Source organism: Trachypithecus francoisi, unplaced genomic scaffold (genome assembly GCF_009764315.1).
Source record: "Trachypithecus francoisi isolate TF-2019V2 unplaced genomic scaffold, Tfra_2.0 Lachesis_group6, whole genome shotgun sequence".
Taxonomy (NCBI): Eukaryota; Metazoa; Chordata; class Mammalia; order Primates; family Cercopithecidae; genus Trachypithecus; species Trachypithecus francoisi.
In genome coordinates this window covers 33,864,006-33,884,622 of record NW_022681471.1, presented here as the reverse complement: position 1 = coordinate 33,884,622, position 20,617 = coordinate 33,864,006, and positions in this window count along the sequence as shown.

Below are 20,617 nucleotides of genomic sequence, written 5' to 3'. Positions count from 1 at the left end.
AGCAGAAGGAGATGATAGGTACCTAGGAAGAGATTTCATGAGCTATTCAATAAGTTTTGGATGCTTTTTGATATTTGGAAGATGTGTGTCCTTAGGAGAGATGGCCTCTACACTTGAAGTTACTAATTCATGGCAAACCATTCTCCTTCAAAGACAACGTTTTGTTGAAGAGAGTCTTGGGAAACATGAATCTGATCATCCTGGCAGAGTTTGTGTCTCTAAAAGGAACTATACATTGTGGGTGTGAGTAGCTTAATTTCTTGCACTAAAGTCTCTGGCATCCTAAATGAACACTGCTTTGGTGCCTATATTAGTCAGGATAGGCTAGACCGATACAGAAAATAACAGAGGTTTATTTGTTGCTCACATAATGTTTGATATATACTGGTTGGCCCTCTTCTATCTTGTAGCTATGCCATCTGGAACAGATGACTTCCAAGGACACCGTAGCAAAGAAAAAGAGAACTGGAAGCCCATGTGCCTTAATCACCTCATCCCAGAGGTAACACAGAACTTCTGCATACATTTCATTGGCAGGAACTAATCACCTAGCCCCAATTTAACCACAAGGAAGACTGGGATATGTAGAGGCATACCAAGTAGATTTCATGTCTATTAAGAGTCTCTGCTATACCCCCTCAGTACCAACTGACCACTAACTTCCCACCCCACTCACCAGGAATGTATAGCTGCTGCTGATTTTTCGAATTCAGTAAGAGACTGGATTGTGAATATCAGACCATCACTTCAGTCTAACAGACAGTACTTGTTTTACCTAAGGCAAGGAGACAGCACAGGCAGTACTCACTTGTTTGTCAGTTACAGTCCTTTTCCTTTCCCTCTCTCATTACTCACCATGAAACACACATTGTCCCTTCTACTTCTGTCCCAAGCGTCACACTCATAAGAACATAAGAAGTGCCCCCAGATCAAACAGGAGTGCTTGAATAGAAAGTGAGATATTTCTTCTTTAAGAGGTTGACCTTATAAGGCTGAGGCAGGTTGTGCCTAATTATGTAGGGACCCTAATGTCTCATGGTTGTGTCACCATAAATTAATTAATGATTAACCCTGTAACAAGGCTAAGTGAACAGAATTCCCCAGTGTCCTGAGAGAAGGAAAGTTAATGTGGTCTTTCTCCCAGGAAGAGGATAACCAGTGGATCCTTTTCCAGATTTCTCACTAGAAGTAAAGACCACATTTCCAGAAGGAACCTGAGAGATAAAAAGTGGTTGGCTGCTCCTGACCTGACTCATAGTGTTTAACTGAACCATACCACTAGTGTATACTAGTGTGTGTGTATGTACATGCACACACACATTCACGCACAATCCTATGGTATTTGGTGACTTTGGATGCCCAGCTCTTGTAACAATTTCCTGCTGTCATTCTTTTTCCTTTGAATCTCAGGGGTGAGCAAACTAAAGAAACACGATCATCTTACTGCCTTTAGTGTCTTCCTTAGAAAAGGAGTGGCTGGAGTCAGTGTAGATCAACCCAAGTAGTGCAAATCTGCCAGAATTGCAGCTCAGCTTCCTTACCTCCCACATGTGTACCTTTCTGAAGGGTAGGCCCTTAAGCCAGACATTGGTAAGTTATCCAATCTGTGCATAACTGTCTGGCTTGGCTTAGAAGCATGAAAGGGGCAGAAATGTAAGATGGGTAAAGGAGGGCTGCATCTGAAATAGGGCCATGATGATTAGTTCTCCCTTTCCTTCCTTTGGCTTCATTGCTGTATTCCATGTGGGTCTTGATATCTTGAGACTGGATGCGATACCCATATAGTCAGTCCTTGAATGTAAATCATATCCTTGTACAGAATCGCTGCCAAACTCAGTATGGTTAAAAGATTTTTAACACCCAGCTGCAGCATTCACTCTGGTTGGAATTGGTCATTTAAATTTATTTCACATATGTAAGTATCATATCCTTTATAATGCATTCTTAATTGTTGCTCGGTTCTTCCAGATTGAATTCCGTTAAAAAATTCCTTATGTAATCTTTTAATTCTAGTTGGAAAACATCACTTGACAGTTGCTGTTTATACAGGCATGCCTCGTTTTATTGTGCCTGGCTTTATTGTACTTTGCAGATACTGTGTTTTTCACAAATGGAAGGTTTGTGGCAACTCTGCATTGAGCAAGTCTGTTGGCATCATTTTCTCAACAGCATGTGCTAACTTTGTCTCTGTCTCACATTTTGGTAATTCTCTCAATATTTCAAACTTTTTCATTATGATTATATCTGTTATGTGGAGCTGTGATCAGTGATCTTTGATGTTACCATTATACTTGTTTTGGTGTGCCACAAACTGTGCCCAGATAAGACAGTGAACTTAATTGATAAATGTTTTATGTGTTCAGACTGTTCCACTGACTGGCCCTTCTCCAAACTCTCTCCCTCTCCTTGGGCCTCCCTATTCCCTGAAATACAACAATATTGATATTAAGCCAAGTAATAACCCTACAATGATTTAAGTGAAAGGAAAGACACATATCTTTCACCTTAAATCAAAAGCTAGAAATGACTAAGCTAGGTGAGGAAGGCACGTCAAAAGCCCAGCGAGGCCTCTTGTGCCAGTTAGCCAAGTTGTGAATGCAAAGGAAAAGTTGTTGAAGAAATTAAAGTGCTGTTCCAATGAGCATATGAATGATAAGAAAGCAAACAGCCTTATTGCCGATATGGAGAAAGTTTTAGTGGTCTGGATAGAAGATCAAATGTTTTCTTAAGTCACGATATTCTCTTAAACCAAAGCCTGCCTAATCCAGAACTAGGCCCTAACTTTCTTCAATTCTATAAAGGCTGAGAGAGATGAGGAAGCTGCAGAAGAAAAGTGTGAAGCTAGCAGAGGTTGGTTCGTGAGGTGTAAGGAAAGAAGCTGTCTCCATAACACAAAAGTGCAAAGATCTGCAAGTGCTGATGGAGAAGCTACAGCAAGTTATCCAGAAGATTAACTAAGATAATTGATAAGAATAGCTGCACTAAACAACAGATTTTCCATGTAGACAAAACAGCCTTATATTAGAAGAAGATGACATCTAGGTTTTTTTGGTTTTTTTTTGAGACAGAGTCTCGTTCTGTCGCCTAGGCTGGAGTACAGTGGGGCAATCTCAGCTCACTGCAACCTCTGCCTCCTGGGTTCAAGCAATTCTCCCCGAGTAGCTGGGATTACAGGTGCCCACCACCATGCCCAGCTATGTTTTGTATTTTTTAGCAGAGATGGGGTTTCACCATGTTGGCCAGGCTGGTCTTGAACTCCTGACCTCAAGTGATCTGCCTGCCTCAGCCTCCAAAAGTGCTGGGATTACAGGCATGAGCCACTGTGCCCAGCCAGCATCTAGGATTTTAATAGCTGGAGAGGAGAAGTCAGTGCCTGGCTTCAAAGCTTCAAAGGACAGGCTGTCTCTCCTTTAGGAGTTAATGCAGCTGGTGACTTTAAATTGAAGCCAATATTCATTTATCATTCTGAAAATTCTAGGGTCCTTAAGAATTATGCCAAATTCTGCTTGTGTTCTATAAATGGAACAACAAAGCCTGGATGACAGCACATCTGTTTACAGCATGGTTTTCTGAATATGTTAAGCTCACTATAAAGACCTACTGCTCAGAAAAAAAGATTCCTTTCAATATATTACTGCTCATTAACAATGCACTTAGTCACCCAAGAGCTCTGATGGCTATGTACAAGGAAATTAACGTTGTTTTCATGTCTGCTAACACAGCATCCATTCTGTAGCAGATGGATTAAGGAGTAATTTAGACTTTCAAGTCCTATTTAAAAAAAAAAATACATTTTGTAAGGCTGCCATAGAGCTATTCCTTTGACAGATCTGGGCAAAGGAAATTGAAAACCTTCTGGAAAGGATTCACCGTTCTGAATGCCATTAAGAACACTCGTGATAAACAGGAGGAGGTCAAAATACCAACATGGCCTGTAATCCCAGCACTTTGGGAGGCCAAGGCGGGTGAGTCACTTGAGGTCAGGAGTTCAAGACCAGCCTGGCCAACATGCCGAAATCCTGTCTCTATTAAAAATATAAAAAATTAGCCGGGTGTGGTGGTGGGTGCCTGTAATCCCAGTTACTTTGGAGACTGAGGCAGGAGAATCTCTTGAACCCAGAAGGTGGAGGTTGCAGTGAGCCAGGATTGTGCCACTGCACTCCAGCCTGGACGACGAAGTGAGACTCCATCTCAAAAAAACAAAACAAAAGACAAAACAAAAAACAAACGAAAAAACCCCCCAACATTAACAGGAATTGGGAATAAGTTTGATATGGTTCAGATCTGTGTCCCCACCCAAATCTCATGTCAAATTGTAATCCCCAGTGTTGGAGCTGGGGCCTGGAGGAAGGTGGTTGGATAATGGGGGTGGTTTCTCATGGCTTAACACCATCCCCTTAGTTGCTGTCATCACATTATTGTGAGATCTGGTTGTTTAAAAGTGTGTATCACTTCTTCCCTGCTCTCTTTCTCCTACTCTGGCCATCTGAAATTACTTGCTCTTCCTTCACCTTCTGCCATGATTGGAAGCTTCCTGAGGCCTCCCCAGAGGCAGATGCTGCCATGCTTCCTACACAGCCTGCAGTACTGTGAGCCAAATAAACCTCTTTTCTTTATAAATTACCCAGTCTCAGGCATTTCTTTATAGCAATGCAAGAATGGACTAATACAAAGTTGATTCCAACCTTCATGGACGACTTTGAGGGGTTCAAGACTTCAGTGGAGGAAGTCACTGCAGATATGGTAGAAATAGCAGGAGAACTAGAATTAGAAGTGAAGCCTGAAGATATGATTGAATTGCTGCAATCTCATAATAAAACTTGAACAGATGAAGTATTGCTTCTTATGGATGAGCAAAGAAAGTGGATTTTTGAGATGGAATATACTCCTGGTGAAGATGCTGTGAACATTGTTGAAATGACAACAAAGGATTTAGAATATGACATAAACTTAGTTGATAAAGCAGTGGCAAGGTTTGAGAGGACTGACTCCAATTTTGAAAGAAGTTTCACTGTGAGTAAAATGCTATCAAATAGCATTGCATGCTATAAAGAAATCTTTTGGGCTGGGTGCGGTGGCTCACGCCTGTAATCCCAACACTTTGGGAAGCCGAGGCGGGCAGATCACGAGGTCAAGAGATCAACACCATCCTGGCTAACATGATGAAACCCTGTCTCTGTTAAAAATACAAAAAAATTAACTGGCATGGTGGCGCATGCCTCTAGTCCCAGCTGAGGCAGGAGAATCACTTGAACCCAGGAGATAGAGGCTGCAGTGAGCCAAGATTGCACCATTGCACCCTAGCCTAGTGACAGAGTGAGATTCTGTCTAAAAAAATAAAATAAATAATCTTTTGGGCCAGTCGTGGTGGCTCATGCCTGTAATCCTAGCACTCTGGGAGGTTGAGATGGGCAGATTGCCTGAGCTCAGGAGTTCCAGACCAGCCTGGGCAACACAGCGAAACCCCATCTCTATTAAAATACAAAAATCAGCCAGGCGTGGTGGCGGGCGCCTGTAATCCCAGCTATTCAGGAGGCTGAGGCATGAGAATTGTGTGAACCGAGGAGGTAGAAGTTGCAGGGAGCTGAGATCTGCCACTGTACTCCAGCCTGTGAAACTCTATCTCAAAAAAAAAAAAAAAAGAAAGAAAGAAAGAAATCTTTTGGAAAGGAAGAGTCAATTGATGTGGCAAACCTCACTGTTGTCTTATTTTAAGAAATTGCCCCAGCCACCCTAACCTTCAGCAACCACCACCCTGATCAGGCAGGAGCCATCAACATCAGCAAAAAGATTATGACTTGCTAAAAGGCTCAAATGATCATTAGTATTTTTTAGCAATAAAGTATCTTAAGTTAAGGTATGTTTATTGTTTTTGTAGGCACAATGCTATTGCACAATTAGTACACTATAGTATAGTGTAAACATGACTTTTATATGCACTAGGAAACCAAAAAAATTGTGTGACTCACTTTATTACGATATTCACTTTATTACAGTGGTCTGGAACCCAACCACAATACCTTCAAGGTATGCCTATTTTTCCACTTTCTTTCTCAGTAACAAAATTTTAATTCTTCAGCTTCACATTTTCCTGTCTTCCTCTTCCTATTTTGATCTCTGCTGTTGGTTGCCACTTTCTTTGCTAAGTTTTCTTTCCTTTCCCAACATCAAATTCTAAGTTTTATTCCCTTTTCTGTGTATTTAATTTCAGTTATTTTGTGCAATTTCTAGCAAAACTTTCAAGTGACTCAAGATATATAACTCTGAGCCAGTTAGAATCCCTTAGACTTATGTGATCCTTCCAAGGAGTTCAAAGTAATTCACCTTAAAAATTAAACTATTCTACTGTAGTACTTCATTTATCATCTCCAGATATCTGGAGACTAGGTAGGGGCGACTTTTACCCTTCCTATTTTAAGAATGGACAAATCGAGATTCAGAGATGATAAATAACTTTTCCATCATTATTATCCTGCTGGTTCTTTGATGTCCAGACCAAAGTGGTGAAATGATGACCTGTGAATTCTGCATTATTACCTCCTTGACTAAAACTGACACTGGGACAGGCTGAGGGAGATTGCTGTGCATTGTATGGGGATGAATAATCTGGCAGAGGCAGAACTCTGTAGTTAGGCGTCCCTAAAAGGCAGGGACCCCAGCATCTAAACGATCCTCCTTTGATATCCTGTGTCTGGCTGGGCCTTTGGCATCTGGCCCAGCCCTCCCAGCAGAACCCTGTGGTAATCCTTGCCTACAGAGTATGGGGATGCAGTGAGTATTTAGCTGCCAAGAATGTTATAGACAATAGAAATAGAGAAGTTTCAAGTGTTCCTTCCTAGAGTAGCAAGTGATGGGAGGGAGAATGGCCTTCTCTATAGCTTACCAAATGAGTTAGTGACTATGAAAATGGTTTCTAAGTGGTAAAAATATGGAACACACGATGGTTATTGCTGTGACATTATAAATTACATGTGTTGTTTTTCCCCCAATGTTTGTAAGGAAAACCACAGAGATCTCAAGTATTGCTACAATCATGAGCTCAGCCTCCTGAGTAGCTGGGATTACAGGTGCCCGCCACCAGGTCTAGCTAATTTTTGTATTTTTAGTAGAGACAGGGATTTGTCAGGTTGGCCAGGCTGGTCTCCAACTCCTGACCTCAGGTGATCCACTGGCCTCGGCCTCCCAAAGTCCTGGGAGTACAAGCATGAGCCACCGCGCCCAACCAAAATCACATTTTCAATTTCCTCAATGCTTACTGTTCCCCTAGGTGCAATGCAGAGATGCTCCTCTGTGGAGGTTAGAGCAAATTCCCCAGGCTAGTGTTACCCCTGCTTTGTCAGCACTTATTTCTTTTTCTGAAAGAAGAATCTGGCGTGGCTTCATATTTATTCCTAATTGTTCCTCCCAATTTTCTGTCATTCAAAGCTCTCTGAGCTCTAGGGAGTTGAGTGGAGGACAGGGGAGCATGAGGCATGGTCTGATTCCAGCTTTATATTCCATAGCACAGCATTTATCCCCAGGTCAGGCCTCTGGCACCCTCTGCTCTCTGAAAATCTGCTCCAAATCTGGATGGAAGAAACAGTCACAAACTTCCTCAAACACGCAGAGGTAGCCTTACAGCGTTAAAGGTCTGTTATTCTCCAGACCTTTTCTAGTGCCTTGTTTATAACGTAGCTCTAAAGAGTCCTGTAATCTGGTTACCTAGGTGCACAGATTAGATGCAACAGGCAGATATATTGCAGTGGGGGAGGGAGGGAAGAAGCTCGGACAAACTGATGGAGGAAGTGCCTGCTGAAGGCCTGAAATCCTGGGAGGAGACCGGAAAACAAAATAGCATAACGTAATGAAGGATGTGATTGTGATTACCCTGAGTAAGCTGGAAAAAGGTTCGAGTGGGCTGAGAAATCTGGCAAACATGTTATATAAACATGTATATTTCACAAGTCATGATAATAGTGTTTAAAATTTTTGGCATTTAAGGGATAAGTTTCCCGTATCTGTACAAATCCAATTATTTCTAAGTCTGCCATAACCCACTGAAACCAGAATTATGAGTATTTCCTATAGCGACAATATGATGCTTTTTTATAGTAAGGATTTGAAGCCCTGGTTTTGTGAGTGTGATTCAGGCCTTGTGTAAGAATGTGATTGAAATACTGAATTCATTCATTCCCTAATTTGGTACTCATATAGAAGTGTTAGCCAGGCGCAGTGGCTCACGCCTGTAATCCTAGTACTTTGGAAGGCCGAGTTGGGCGGATTGCCTGCGCTCAGGAGTTCAAGACCAGCCTGGGCAACATGGTGAAACTCCGTCTCTACTAAAATACAAAAAATTAGCTGGGTGTGGTGGTGCACGCCTGTAGTCCCAGCTACTCAGGAGGCTGAGGCACGAGAATCCCTTGACCATGAGAGGCAGAGAGGTTGTAGTGAGTCGAGATCGCGCCACTGCACTCCAGCTTGGGTGACACAACAAAACTCTGAGTCAAAAAAAAAAAAAAAGTGTCACATTTCAGCCTTCATTCAAGGCTCTCTCAACCGCCCTTAGGCTTTTTCTCAGGTTTCTTTCATTGGCCCAGGAGTTGCCTTTGATCTTTCATGGAAGCCTGAGCTGTGGGGGAGTGCATCTCAGGACTGGAGGTCCCAAACAGGAAGTGACTTCAATCTTCAGGAAAGTCATTGCCTTGTTGTCACCTGGATTCACGTTCAGTGTACCGATGAACTAACTAGCCCAGTGCATTCGTCACTGCTTCTGAGTCAAGCCTGGGCAGGGCACAGAGGCTGGTATACAGATTCTACTCTTCTGGTCTGTCCTGTTCACAAGGCCATAAGCTTTCTGACCAGCTGCTGTGAACTGGCAGGCGCTGGGCGGGAGGTGATGCTGGTTGTGCCAGAGCTTTCTGGTGCTGTCATATGCTTCTACAATTACCTCCCTTCTTTTGCTTGCAGATTCATAGTTTGGCCACACATCTTTGCCAGCAGGAAGGTCTGTTTTATTCACTCCTCTCACTGATACTCCCCCCAATCCCACTCCATGACAGAGAGTATGATTGACTTGACTCAAAGTAAAGAAGCAGCAAGACTGCAGAGCCCATAAAGCAGTCAGAAACACGTCTCACTTAGCCCTTGTAATTGTGATGTCTTGGCTTGGCCTCTTGCCACCCTTCCCTGCTCTGGCTCTTAATATGCTTCACCAAGAGGTAGTTGCTAATTGGGAAACTTAGTGCATCCTTCTTTGAGGATGATTGTTGTGGCTATAGAACTACAAAATAGGGCTCTAAAATGTGGTGGAGTACTGGACTTAGAATCAGGAAGCCTGGTCCTGATTCTAATCAGATTCTGGTCCTGTGTCAGCTGTGGATTGCTGTGTGATCTTGGACAAATCTCCTCCTCATCTGCTGGAGGGGCAAGGGGACGATGGTTATACTAGTCAGTCTCTGAGATCTAAGCATTAAATCTTCCATTTTCTTTCCTGTTCATACAGACAGAAATGTTTTGGTTCATTTCCTAGAATGTCTTCTCTTTTTCTCTGTATCTATGTCTCCTTTCACCAGAACCTCTCTTTTGGTGAAGCAGTTATTCATCTATTTCATTTTAAAGCTGCCCTGGGAATATGTAAAGATTGTATAGAGGTGCCTAGGTTCTAGGAGTTTTTATTTTGAAACCGATGTATGGAATTCAAGATTAATAGAGTTATTGTTGTCCCATCTGGAATTTTAATCACTGAATCACAGGGAGAGCAGCCAAGCTAACCATCCATGATGCAGTTAGATTTGGAACTAGACTTCTCAGCCTCAGTTCTCTCCTGCAAGTGACTGGGGTGGGAGCAGAAGGAATATGCTATCCCATCACCTCCCATCATTAGCACTGCCCAGAAAAAGCAGGGGAAAGACTGAAAAGGGTGTGGTAGCAAACTTGGACAAGGATACCAGACAAGTGGCAGACTTTATGAAATGCCCACTGTTTGGCAAATGAGCCAGGCATTGTGGGGCAGGGAGACTAAGGACAACTTTCTACAAACAAACCCTGCCTGTTCTTGCTTTTGGGCCTATATCAAGTTTTCTCCAATTGGCATGCCCTCCTTTTCCTCCTAGCTTATTCAAAGTCCTACCCATCCAGCAAACTCCACCTCTTCTATTTAAGTTCAGCAGACCTTTATTGAGGACCACCCAATGACCCAGCCCTCTTTTAAGGATACAAAGATGAATAAAAACTTAGTGCCTGGCCTTGGGCTGACAGTAATATATTGTCCTGCTTGGGTCACTGTTGCTTCATGTATGTTTCTTTTTCCTCTGCAGCTAAACTGTAAGCTCTTGGAGGGCAAATTGTGTTTTGAGGGGTCCCGCAATCACCCCAAGTTGGGTGATTACTAGAAAGACTCATAAGACTCAATAGCAGGTTTTACTTACAGCTGAGGTTTTTACACCAAAGGATACAGAACAAAAGCTGCAGGAAAAATATGCATAGAGTAGGCACAGGTTTTCAAGTCCTTTCTTATCCAGGGCTGCACAGGAATACCTAACAATTAACAGCAACTACAGGGACACCTGTGAAATGACTCTGTCTAGGAAAGCCCACCCAAGTCTCAGAGTCTCTGAGCCTTTTGCAAAATGACACTCAGGATCCCAACATCAAAACCAGGTACATCATGAATCTTGCAAAAATAATCCAGAGAAGTCCTGACAAGTAGATACAGCATACCCCATTGCTCTGGATGTATAAAATGACATCAAGACATCATCAACTGGTGACATAAAGAACATCTGAGGGCTGTATTCCCAGAGGTAGACCTAGGGGCAATCATAATTCTAGGCTCCCCTGGAGACGTGCAAGGACTGATCAATTAGAGCTTCTGTGTTAACCCTTTCTTCAACGCTGTGTCTTAGACATTTCATGCATCCCCTCAGAGTGCTTAGCACAGACACGTCTTCTTCTCTAAGCCCAAGACTCATGTATTTCACTATATCTTCTCGTGTTCATGCCCATAGACATCAGCACTCAACATGTACAAATATGAACTAGATTTCCCCCCTTACCTCACTTCTCCATCTCAGTAACTGTCAACATCATTCACTCTGTTGCTCAAGCCCCCAAATCTTTGTGTTTTCCTTGATTCTCCTCTCCCCATCACCTCCCACAACCAATCAGGAATTTCTTTTGACTCTAACTTTGAAGCATATCCCAAATGTGATCTCTCATTCTTTCAGCCACCCTGGTGTAAACCATCATCATCTTTCATCTGGACCACTTGCCTCCTAAATGTTTCAGTTTGTCTCCTCTAGAGCCTGTTCTCCACTCACCACCAAGAGTGATCCTTCAAAATGTACATCAGACTATGTCACTTCCGGCTACTCACAACCTCCAATTGCTTGTTAATATGCTTGGAATAAAACTGAAACATTTTATTCTCCTGCTCACTTATTGTGCTCTAGCCTGAGACCCAGTGAATGAGTATGTTTCCTTCTCACATGGCATTCCTTCTAATACTATTCTTCCTCTAACGCTTTAAATGCCTGGATCCTTTTCCTTTAAGTGTCACCTTCACTATCAGCCCCTCATGGAGACTTTTTCTGATCACCCTATCTAAGGTAGCCTGCTCCTCTGCTCACCTGAAATCATAATTGTTTGTTTATGTATTTATTGTCACTCTACACTGACTAGACTATAAACTCATGAGAGAAGACCTTTGTCTCTCATTCATAATGATCTTCAGCACCTAGCACTATGCCAAATGTAGAGTAGGCTTCCAATAAATATTTGTTAATGAATATCATAGGTATTAATAAATATATTTGATTACTTAAAAGTGATGAACTAGCCTCTGCCCTTAAAAGATTTATGTTCTACTGAAGAGTTGAGTAGGAAAGAAACCCAAAAGAGATGGAAAACCTTTCTGTGTTGTCCGGGATCCAACACAGGACATATCAACATTCTGGACAGCAGAAACCAACAAGCAATGGAGGGACCACATCAAACAGCTGGAATCTATCCAGTTCAGCATTCTCTCTGGCAGGGGTTTCTGGGGGCTGTTTGAAGAGAGATACTAGAAGCTTGGAAATTTCATGTGGAAAGCAAGGATCGTGGAGAGTTGATGTCTTCTTTAGGGTAATGGCAGTGGAGTTTTTGCCAGCGAAGCACCCACAGTATGGCTGCACCTCGTTTCTGGCCTCTTCAGGGCCTCGCTTTATGGGTCTCCAAAGATCCTGTGGCTGGTCTAATATTGTTTAATAAATTTCCTTTCGCTTAAACTAGTCAGAGTGGATTTTGCAGTTTGCAATTAAGAACTCAGACCTATCTAATAGGTTGAAAAACAAGGTTGAACTTCAGAATAATGACTTGTAACTGACATCTAACTTTGATAGAAAGTGTTACAATTATACTGATGTTGGAGGCATTACTTCAGAATGGAACCAAAACATATAACCATATCAAAATGACATGCTAAGTTTGAGACAAAGCAATTTATTTAGTCACATCCATGGGAAAGATTGCATATGTTTTCATGTGTCTGTAAAGCACTATTGTCAAAAATGAGCATTTTTAAACATTTACTTCTTTAAGTTGATTGCTATTATAGCTGGTGTAATTTTTATTACAAGTATATCAGCAACTAAGTGAAAAACACTTATATTTTTAAAAGGCAAAACTAAACTATACATTTAAGGTTGCAACCTGAGTGATAAAACTATAATGAAATCAAGGAAGAGAGAAAGAGATTTCCATAGAAGTCAGCATAGTGGTTAATTTTAGAATTGGGATGGGACATGTGCCAGGCTTCTAAGGTAGCTAGCAAAGTTCTATTTCTTGACCTAGAAGTAAATATCTAAAAGTGTATTTACTTTATAATACTCTATTAAGATATGCAGTTTTCTACTATTATATCTTACAGTTAAAATGGTTAAAAATATGTATATCAACTACTCACATGTGAATTATTTTTATGGAAATGTCCCCTGTATGTTTTCATTTCAGGATCCCTAAGGACTTTCTTATGGATTTTTGTCTGTGGGAACTTGTGAATTACTGTATGAGCTTAACAGAGAGTTAACTTAAAATGTTTATTGTCCTTATGACTGGGCATGGTGGCTCATGCCTGTCACGCCAGCACTTTGGGAGGCAGAGGCAAGCCGATCATCTGAGGCCAGGAGTTGGAGACCAGCCTGGCCAACATGGTGAAACCCTGTCTCTACTAAAAATACAAAAATTAGCCAGGTGTGGTGGTGCATGCCTGTAATCCCAGTTACTCAGGAGGCTGAGGCGGGAGAATCTCTCGAACCCGGGAGGCAGAGGTTGCAGTGAGCCGAGATCACATCACTGCACTCTAGCCTGGAAAAAAAAAAAAAAGAGTTTATTATCCCTTATAATCAAAGTTATGCAAGTGAAAACAAGACACCATTATTCCCCATGAAATTGTCAAAGACGTTTTAAAAGTGTTATTACTCAGTGTTGATAAAATGTTGATGAAAATATGGAGAAGTGGATACTTATGTGTGCCCTGCTGGCAGAATGTAAATGACTACAATCCTCTCTTTTTTTTTTTTTTTTTTGGACAGAGGCTTGGCCTGTCGCCCAGGCTGCAGTGCAGTGGCGCATCTTGGATCACTGCAACCTCCGCCTCCCGGGTTCAAACGATTCTCCTGGCTCAGCCTCCAAGCAGCTGGGATTACAGATGCCTGCCACCATTCCCAGCTAATTTTTGTATTTTTTTTTTTTCAGTAGAGATGGGATTTCACCATGTTGGCCAGACTGGTCTCGAACTCCTGACCTCAGGTGATTCACCGCCTTGGCCTCCAAAGTGCTGGAATTACGGGTGAGGCCACCTCACACAGCCGACTACAACCTTTTCATAAAGCCATTTCGAAGTCTGTACCAAGGGCCTAAAAATGCTTTTTTTTTTTTTTTTTTTTTTTTCTTTTGAGACGGAGTCTTGCTCGGTCATCAGGCTGGAGTGCAGTGGCAAATCTTGGCTCACTGCAACCTCTGCCTCCTGGGTTCAGTGATTCTCCTGCCTCAGCCTCCCAACTAGCTGGGACTACAGGCACGCACCACCAAGCCCAGATAATTTTTGTATTTTTAGTAGAGACAGGGTTTCACCATGTTGGCCAGGATGGTCTCAATCTCTTGACCTCGTGATCCGCCCACCTTGGCTTCCCAAAGTGCTGGGATTACAAGCCTGAGTCACCGCGCCTGGGCCCCAAATGCTCATTTTTAGGAAACTTTAATCCAGTAAACTCAGTCCTAGGAAATTTATGTTAAGGAAATATCAGAGGTGTACAAGAAGATATATGTACAGGGATGTTTCTTGAGTAGTTTTGTAATGGCGAAATTTTGGAAACAACATGAATGTTTAACCCTAGGGAAATGGTACAGTCACAAAACAAAATATTATACAGCCATCAGTATGAGTAGTTTTGAAAATGTACACATAGAATGTAATAATGATGGTGATGACCAACATTTATTGATCACTCACTATTTTCCAGGGACCATGAAACCTCTTTACACGAATTCCTCATCCTTGAGATAATACTGTGAGGTGGGTACTACGATTATTCTCATTTTGTAAATAACAAAACTGAGACTCAGAAAATTTAAGTTACTTGCCCAAGGTAAATAAGTAAGGCTGAATACTCCAAATTTACTTAACGACTGTTAACCCTAGTAATCTTTAAGTGATGGGATTATAGTGATTTTTGTTTTCTGCTTTATATTTTATTTATTTATTTATTTTTGAGACAGTGTTGCTCTGTTGCCCAGGCTAGAGTGCAGTGGCATGATCTTGGCTCACTGCAACCCCCACCTTCCGGGTTCAAGCAACCCTCCCACCTCAACCTCCTAAGTAGCTGGTACTACAGGTGTGCGCCACCACACCTGGCTAATTTTTGTGTTTTTACTATAGATGGGGTTTCACCATGTTGGCCAGGCTGGTCTCGAACTCCTGACCTCAAGTGATCCTCCCACCTCAGCCTCCCAAAGTGTTGGGATTACAGGTGTGAGCCACGGTGCCTGGCCTCTATATTTCCCTTTATGCTTATAATTTTTTATTTTTTAAATTCATAAATGATAATTCTATATATTTATGGGGTACAGTGTGATGTTTTGTTCGACGCATGAATATATTGTGAAATGATCAAATCATGGTAATTAGCATACTCATCACCTCAAACATGTATCATTTTTGGAGTTGAGAGAGGATTTAGAATCCTCTTTTCTAGTTATTTTGAAAATCTTAATTTTATAAAATAACCACTTATTACTTTTTGTAATCAGAAAAAAATACTCCTCCTAGATATTCTTGCCACACAGAGGTGCACTGACTTCTGGAGAAAGTGTCCTGGGATGAGGGTAGGGCCAAGGGTCTTGACACAGGAAATAATACAAAATAGTTCTGTCACCCAGGCTGGAGTGCAGTGGTGCAATCTCAGCTCACTGCAACCTCTGCCTCCCAGGTTCAAGCAATTCTGCTGCCTCAGCCTTCCAAGTAGCTGGGATTACAGACAGGAGCCACCATGCCCGGCTAAGTTTTTGTAATTTTTGTAGAGACGGGTTTCACCATGTTACCAGGATGGTCTCAATTTCCTGACCTTGTGATCCAACTGGCCTCGGCCTCCCAAAGTGCTGGGATTACAGGAGTGAGCCACCACAGCCAGCCTGTTTATTTTTCATTTTTTATTTTTTTGAGACAGAGTCTCTCACTCTGTCGCCCAGGCTGGAGTGCAGTGACACAATCTCGGCTCACTGCAACCTCCACCTCCTGGTTCAAGCGATACTCCCACCTCAGCTTCCCGAGTAGCTGGGATTACAGGCATGTGCCACCATGCCCGGCTAATTTTTGTAGTTTTAGTAGAGATGGGGTTTCGCCATGTTGGCCAGGATGGTCTTGAACTCCTGACCTCAGGTGATCCACCCGCCTTGGCCTCCAAAGTGTTGGGATTACAGGGTGTTGGCACTGCGCCTGGCACAAATAGTTTTCTTGTGCTCAGCTTCCCTTCTCTGTGAAAGTCCAGTGTTTTCCTAAGAACATTACCTCCCAACCACAGACTAGAAACGTGGCTGCCTTGGTTTGGACCCTTGCTTCTGAGCAAGTAGAATCTTGCTGAGGAAGGGAATGGCATGTGGGGCAGTGACAAAGGGCAGGAACTACCTGCTTTCTGAATTTCCTGCTAAATTTCCTACTTAAAGCCCCGCATTTCACACTGTCCCCCTCATAGCTGTGGGTTATGCATCAGTGTTTCTGATTTGGTGCCTCTTGTTTACTTCTCTGCCACCTCTGCCTCCAGACCCAGGGTCAGGAACCTCCTTTTGGCTCTGGCTGGGCAGCCACCTTGGTTAGTCCAGAAGGACTCGTGGCTCCCAGTGGGTCATCATAGCTTGGTACCATTCCATCTTATGTCACCTACTCCACCTTCCACCTGATCACAACCAGTCTTTTCCCAAACTGGATCTTTTGAGGAAGATGAGACAAGAAAATGTAGCAGACTCCACGTGAACCCTTCTCTAGGCCTAGAAAACTTACTCAATACTCCTGCTTACTAAGAGCTAATCAGTATATGAAAGAAGACACTCAGCAAGTTTGCCTGAAGGTTACTCAGAGACCTGGGAATGAACCTAGCTCTCCTGCTTCCTAGGCCCCTCTGTGCCATCTATTTTTAGCCAAGCTGCCCTGAGCCTTGTCTACCTTGTCTGAAAGCCAAAGTAGGCACACAGTTTGCTCATAAACATTCCTGTGCTTGCCAGCTCATGCTAGCCAACCATTTAGATGTTGGTTTTAAAACTGTGAGCCTTCCCTTGTACCTACCTCCTAGGGCCTGCAAAGAATACACACCGAGGGATCAACAGCCTGATTTTTCCCAAACCCAGTGACCTCATCAAATGCCCTCAATTGAGAGGCGTGTCTATTACTTGTTCATCTTGGCACAGGGTGCAGCAAATGACTCCCTCTCAGAGCCACTGTTCCTGGTCACAGTTCTTTGAGTGTGCTGACCTACTTTCTCCCCTTCACAGGAAAAACAGAAACCAATACATGTCTCCAGTGAGTAATCTTGCTTTCAGGGGCACTGACTCTGTGTTTTGGCCTCTTGTCCTTTCCCTGCTCCATTATCACTCTGCTATAACCATAAGAAAATGATTCATGACTGAACTAGAATTCTGCTTGTTGTTTACTGTCCCCATTCTGTAGCTGGGTTTTCAGAGCAACTATGGCCCACATATCGCAGGGACGGGGGCAGAGCCCTCCCTACCTTTCCTTTCCCTACTACAGTTCATTGCTAAATAGCATCATATGGACTAAAGTCGCTTCTGCACAAGAATGTTGGGAATCAACAGAGTATCTCTGGTTTGGCCACACATATTATGCGACTGTAGCATTATGGACTGAGAGGCATTCAGCTTGAGACTCCTGACTTGACTTACTATATACCTTTGGAGTGGGCCTCCGAAAAGAGTTAGGTTGCTCAACTCAGTTGCCTTGACAAGCAGAACCTCTTTGCTGAGCATGTACAGGTGACTCTCAAATACCCACACTGAGATTCTCTGTGGCTAATGGATTATTTTAGGCCTTCCGTACCCTTCACAATCTTCATGCTATTGCCCACTCCCTCCAGCCATCAGCTGGAAGCAACTTGGAAAATACATGTTCATTTTAATGTCAGTCTGCGAAAAGTTAACTGGAGGAATAAATCTACTGGGGTTCAGAGGCAAGGTGTTGATAGGACATATAATGTATTCCAGAGTGCCTTTTGGATTATCTACTGGTTTTAATAATCTGGCATGTCTGTTCTCCATGACCATGGATAACTGAGTATATCTTATTTTGCTCCCCTATCCCTGGGCACTGTGTCTCCTTTCTTCCTCACTTGCCCTTGGGTTTACAACAGATTATAACCAGCTTGCCTTCTAGAATCCTGTCAAATTTCATTTATATCGAATGTGCTGGCCAGGCGTGGTAGCTCATCCCTGTAATCCCAGCACTTTGGAAGGCCAAGGTAGGAGGATCACTTGAACCCAGGAGTTAGAGACCAACCCGGGCAGCATAGCGAGACCTCGTATCTATGAAAAAATAAAATAATAAATTAAAAATAGCCAGGCATGATGGCACATACCTATAGTCCCAGCTACTTGGGAAGCTTAGGCGGGAGGACTACTTGAGCCTGGGAGGTTGAGGCTGCAGTAAGCTGTGATCATGCCACTGCACAACAGCATGGACAACAAAGCAAGACCCTGTCTCAACAAACCGGAAGTGCTAACATGGGCTTTTAAAAAGGTTCCAAATCCTTTTCACCAGCTCCAAAGTCCTATTTGAAGTCTGGGCAACAGGGCAAAACTCGTCTCTACAAAAAATACAAAAAAATAGCCAGCCATGGTGGCACGCACCTGTAGTCCCAGCTACCTGGGAGTCTAAGGTGGGAGGATCACTTGAACCTGGGAGAGGGAGGTTACAGTGAGCTGAAATTGTGCCACTGCACTCCAGCCTGGGTGACAGAGTGAGACCCTGTTTCAAAAAAAAAAAAAATCAATCAATCAATATACATTAGGAAGCAATGAGGTTATTTTTTTTAAGCAAGTTGTAGACAGATGTATACTGGATGCTAGTATTTTTCCCACCTTGGATAGAAATTAATACACAAACAAGAGTATCTTTTGTTTGTGGATAGGTATATATGTAGCAAACACAGACTGAAAGACTAAGCCTAATTCATGATAAGTCATTTCAGCTACTTTGTATCATTCCATCATGTAAACATACCCTGATTATTTATATATTATCTTTTTGATGGACATCAGCTTATTTCCAATTTACGTATTTTGCAAGCTGTGCTGCAACGTACATCCTTTATGTGTCTCCCAGTGCATATGTGCAAAAAGTTTTCTGAGACCAATGAATACCTAGAATTGGAATTGTTGGGTCCTGTAGTATGCTTACTTTAAACTTTACAAGTATTGCTAAATTATTTTCCAAAGTTGTTGTACCAGCTGGGCACAGTGGTTCGCACCTGTAGTCCCAGCACTTTAGGAGGCCAAGGTGGGAGGATGACTTGAGGCTAGGAGTTTGAGACCTGCCTGGACTACATAGCAAGACCCCATCTCGATTAAAAAAATACAAATATAAAATATATATAAAGAAAAAATTCATATTGTAGTCATAGTGGCCACAAGAGGCTGCACCTCAGCAACTAGCTGATCTCAGGCCAGCTGGGCCAGGGTTAGAGTGAACCCTTCCTCTGAAGAGCTGGGCAGGTAGCAGGTGGTAAGATAGGACATGGCTGCAGGCAACAGCCAGGAGTCTCTACTTCTAGAGTAGCCATTCATACTTCTGGTTGTAAAGTGTCTGTCCCCCACCCAATCATCTGAGTTGGAGGTAGGATTTGGATGAATGACAACAGGACCTCTGCATTGACAGAACTGGAGAGGGGAGGGGGGAACTGGGATGGGGAATGAGGATGAATCACAAGCAGCAGCAGAAGTGAGGGGAACAGTAGGGAGATAGGAAGGGTAATATTGCTAGTCACCAAAACAATGGGACAAAGATCCCAAAGACATTTCAGAGATCATTGAGTGGGTTGTCCCTCCCATTACAAGTTCAGAGCAGGGCCTTAAGGGCAGGGTTTCCAGAAAGGTGCCCACCAGACCTCAGCATTCACTGCCCAGGGCCACCTCAGGACTCTGCTTGCCATGTTTTGGTGCAGAGCTCCTTGGCTGCTCCAGCCATGGCTCAAATGAGCCCATGTGCAGTTCATGCCACTGCTCTGGAGGGCACAAATGTAAGCCTTGGCAGCATGCACCTGGTGCTGACTCTGGAGAAGTGCTGAGCGCATGAGTTGTGGGGCTATGGTGGAATCTACCTAGATTTCAAAGGATATATCAGACAGTCTGGGGGCCGGGGCAGAGACTTGCTGCAGAGGCAGAGCCACTGCAGAGAGCCCCCACTAGGGCAATGTCTAGTGGAGCTGTGGAAAGCAAGATCCTGCAGAGTCTCCACTAGGGCAGTGCCTAGTGGAACCATGGGAGTGGAACCACTACTGGGACCCCAGAGCCGTAAAGCTACCAGCATACAGCGCCAACCTGGGAAAGTTGCAGGCATGAGATTCCAATCCGAGACAGCTGAAACATGTGCTGAGCCCAACAAAGCCATAGATAACGGCAGGGCTGCCTGAGACCTTGGGGGTCCAGCCCCCATCTTGGTGTGCCCAAGATGCAGGACATGGAATCAAAGGAGATTATTCTACACCTTTAAGATTTAATGTGGTTTTCTGTGTTGGGTTTTGGACTTTCTTGGGATCCCTTTCTTCTTGCCTATTTCTCCCCCTTGAATGGGAATATCTATCCTATGTCTGTCCCACTGTATTAGTCCGTTCTTACACTACTATACAGAAATACCAGGCCGGGCACGGTGGCTCATGCCTGTAATCCCAGCACTTTGGGAGGCCAAGGGGTGCAGATCATGAGGTCAGGAGATGAAGACCATCCTGGCCAACATGGTGAAACCCCATCTCTACTAAAATACAAAAAATTAGCCAGGTGTGGTGGTGCGTGCCTGTAGTCCCAGCTACTTGGGAGGCTGAGGCAGGGGAATTGCTTGAACCTGGGAGGTGGAGATTGCAGTGAGTAGAGATCACGCCAC